This window comes from Tenrec ecaudatus, chromosome 3, assembly GCF_050624435.1.
Source record: "Tenrec ecaudatus isolate mTenEca1 chromosome 3, mTenEca1.hap1, whole genome shotgun sequence".
Classification (NCBI taxonomy): Eukaryota; Metazoa; Chordata; class Mammalia; order Afrosoricida; family Tenrecidae; genus Tenrec; species Tenrec ecaudatus.
In genome coordinates, this window is record NC_134532.1 from 176072405 (window position 1) to 176076744 (window position 4340).

At 37.5% G+C, this 4340-nt stretch overlaps 1 pseudogene; it reads right to left on the bottom strand.

Annotated features, from left to right (window-relative positions):
• Window positions 1–732: 732 nt before the first annotated feature.
• LOC142443685 (serine palmitoyltransferase small subunit A pseudogene) lies at window positions 733–925 on the bottom strand (annotated as a pseudogene).
• Between the last annotated feature and the right edge of the window lie 3415 nt (window positions 926–4340).

Here is a 4340-nt window from a genome sequence, read left to right on the forward strand (position 1 = left end):
GACAACCTTTGGTCACAATAATAATAATTACTATTATTATCTGGAAATAATTCCAATGTAAGAATTACTTAGTTAAAAGGTGAAATATTCCTGTACTATAACATTAGCAGAATTTTTTTTCATTGTTAAGGAAAGCTTTCATAATTTTAAAACAAAAGCTGTTAAATAGAGTGGAGTCCAGGTAGCTAAACCTGTACTCCTGAGTTCTAACTTACAGATAAGCCTTTTGTAAGTAGTGCACAATAAAATATCCTCCCTCCGTCCCACCTGCCCCATAAATTGTATTGTTTTTTACAAAACTTTTCATTGGTCAAATGTTGAACTATACCTAGGCTGATGTATATGGCAATAAAGCCAACTAATGACTTTGGATTTTGAAAATAGAAGGCAATTAAATGTACTCAGTTACATTAAGGAAAGCTTCTACAGAGTAATATTGAAACGGTCACAAAGCTTAAGAAAGTACTGCTATTAAAGTTAGAAATGACTACAAGATTAAATAGACAACAATGACTATACAACAGCCTCTTATAAAATTTTAAAAAAAAGAACACAATGCATGGGTCAGGATTATTTTCACCTTCTACTCAAGAATTTTAGCCTTCATAGTCTAAAGGTTGCTTACATTGACATCTAGTAGACTTTCAGATGACAGCAGGTAAAGTCTCCGTTCAACATCAGAAGGTGATGTTCCCCTAAGGAATCTGGATACTGGTCACATCTCGATCCTGATCACTGTACAGTTTCAAAGCAGTGCAGGATTGCCGTGATGAGCTGTGGCATGAAGACATATCCTGTATACAGTGTCATCCCCCAAGGACACCACCATATCATTGAACACAGTCTGCTCCCAGGACTCCAGCGTGTAGACCAGGGAATGGGCGTAGAACCAGGACATCTCTTTCCAGTCCCGCGCCAACAACATCCCAGCTGTGTGCTTCCCACAGCAAGATCAATCATCTGTCTCTAGTTTATTTATTTTTAACAATTTTACAGACATAAAATTCACATATCATATATTTCAGTAGTTCAATCATATTCATAAGGCTTATGCAACCACCACTACAATCAATTCCAGGACATTTCTTCTTTCTTTTATTCATTGTTGTTAGTTCATCATCTCCTGACAGCCTCCCCTGTCCTTTTGAATATATTGATTCTGTTTCTGTGCCTACTAGTTTACCTAATCTGGGTTTCATATACAGAAAAATAATACAAAATCAAGATAGAACACAAACAAATTACCCAAGCACAGTGACAATATGAAAAAGAAAATCCTCAATAACAAAGCAGAACATATTAAAAACTGGAGCATTGAGCTAAGGGGGAGGTCACTGACAAGTTGTCATATGCTGACCTAATTACAGTCGCAGTAATCCGCTCTTTAATGTACTCTGCCAGGTGACATGGCCTTTCCCATCTCTGGACTCTTGCCTACTTCTCATTTTACTACTTTGGGTTAGGAGGAGTTTAATTTGTTTTTTAAGTTTTGTTGTTCATGTATGCCGCTGTGCCCTTGTTTTTGCTTTGTTCTGATATCCTCACTCCCTTCTTGTAAGCAGTTAGTGCCACATGATGAATCATCCGCCAAACCTTAATAGTTCAAACTATTTTATGGAAATACTCTCCACTCCAATGCCACCTGACCAACAAAGACAAACATGAACATGATCCTGTTAGGCAGATAAGTGCAGGGATGGAAATGTCCATTAACACATGCCCAGAGAGGCAAGCATGGGAACAAAGAGCGGCGCCCTGCACATGCTCAGAGGCCCAAGTTTCCTGCCCGGTGGGCATGGGTGGGCGTTAAACCTGGATTGGCCCACCTGGGCCAGGTGAATTCAATTCAGCCAAAGGGGTCGATCTGGGGGCGCCCACCATGCCTCCCCAAGGAATCCTTAAAAAGGCAGGAGCCCAGAGGGAGAGAGGGAGATCTAACCTAGAGTCTCAGGGGCAGATCTTTGCCTGATGCCGAGCAGTCTCTGCCAGGCTTCATGGTCGGGAGGAATCCTATGGGTGCCGTGTAAAACCTGGAACTTCTTTAAACACTCATAAAACTCACTTGGATCATGAGCCAGGCTGAGGTGTGAATTCTTCCTCGCACGGAGCCAAGGATCTAACAGTACTATGTCTTAAAAACAGAAACAACAGCATATTTGACCACACATAATAAAGTAAAAATATGTAGTAGAAGCTAGTGGTCAGCACATAGACACAGGAGAATTTCCAGATGAAGAAAAGGCACTAGAAATACCCATGTGGTAGCTCAGAAGAATGAAGTCTGAATCCTTTCAATGAATGCAGGGGAAAATTCAAAAGATCTATAGAAAAAGCAGACGAGTAGATGGAAGAACTCAGAGAAACACTACAAAAGCAATTTGACAAAACAAAAAAAATCAGGCATAATTAAGCAACTCCAATTGGAAAACTAGAAGGGAAGACTAAGATATTAGAACCAGATAACACTCATACAGAGAAAAAAGCAATGGAAGGCCAAATTGGTCAGCCCAATGACAAAACTCTCAAGACCAAATTTCAAGAACAAAATATACAAAGAATAAGTGAACACAAAAATATGAATAAAGCCTAAGAATTTTGTGGGATATTATCAAAAAGAGTAATATAACTTCATAAACATTACAGCACACAAAGAATACACGCATACACAGACACAGAACTTAGTCTAAGAAACAATAGGGAAAATTCCCTAAAATCATGACAGAACAGGAAATAACCACTAAAGAAGCCAAAGCAGCCCAAATATAGTTGATCCCTAAAGAAAATCACTATGATATACTATGATATATCATAATCTAACTTCCTGAAATGAAAGAAAATGTAATAATCTGGAGGACAACTCAGAAACTAGAAAATTACCTATAAAGAAGAAGCAACAAGAGTAATATTTAATTTTTAAATAGAAACAGGTATGTAAGAAGGCAATGAAATGTTCAAAACCACAAACCAAAAAAAAGCAAAACAAGAATCCAGTATCTAGGAGGGGATAAAAGACCTTTTCAGACAAGGAAAACTAAGACAATCAAAAACAAACAGCAACCTATAATCAACATACAAGAAAACACATAAAAAAACTAACTCATGCATTAAATAAAGTCAAGGAACCTACATTATTAAAAATAGAGTCTTAGATAATATGAAAATAATGAAGACAGTAAACCGTTTATAAGGAAGAAATTGGGTAGTTTGCCTCAGATAACCACCTTAAACTTGGAAAGAAAATAATAATAAAAATAAAACTAATCTCAAGGAAAATGATAAAATATCAAAAAAAGAAAAAAGAAGAAAACTAAAAACCTACTGAACAGTAAAAGAAAACCTACAGACAGAATACTTTACCTGACAACAGTGCGGTGTATTATCTTTTCCAGAACACATGGAACTTAATCCAGAATAGATCATATAGAAAACTACAAACAATAATAAATATATTTTAAAACACCAAGATATTAAATACAATCCTCTTCTTATCACAAAATTATAAAATTAGATATCAATAATGGGAATGCCAATAAAAAATTTTAATGCATGAAAATTTGCCAGCTTCTTGCTTGAAATCCATTGGGTAATTGAAAAAAGTAGCAAAATTTTACAAGGTAATTTCATAAAGTACTGAGGTAATTATTAACACCAATTCCATAGAAATTATTCTAGATTATAAGAAAGGACAACACACTACTGAACTCATTTTATAAAGCAAGTACCACCCTGATAGCCTAAGCAGATTAAATAAATGTTGTTGTTGTTGTTGTTTGGTGCCATCCAGTCTGTTGTTATTTAAATCTTCCTTAAACAGAAACATTGAAACACTGTCCAGTCCTGCCCCATCCTCACAGTTGTTCCTCTGCCTGAACCCACTGTTACAGCCACAGTGTCGATCCACCTCCTCGAGGGCCTTCCACGGTTGCCCTGGCATTCTACATTACCAAGCGTGATGTCACTCACCAGCATCATGTCTCTCCTGATAAAATGTGTACAATTTAAGATAGCCAAGTCTGGCTATCCTTGCCTCTAAAGAGGACTCTGGCCATATGCTTCCAAGACCGATCTTTTCCTCCTTTTAGCAGTCCGGAGTACTTTCAACATTATCCTTCAAATGCGTCATTTCAATGCATCACTTCTTCCGTGGTCTTCCTTATTCAAGGTCCAAATTTCCCCTTCATATGAGGCGGTTGGAAATACCATGGTTTGGGTCAGGCACACTTTAGTCGCCAAGGTCACAGCTTGCGTTTCAGAACTATGAAAAGGTCTTGTGCAGTAGATTTAACTCATGCGGTATATCTTTTGGTCTTTGACGGCTGGTCCCACTGGCACTGATTGTG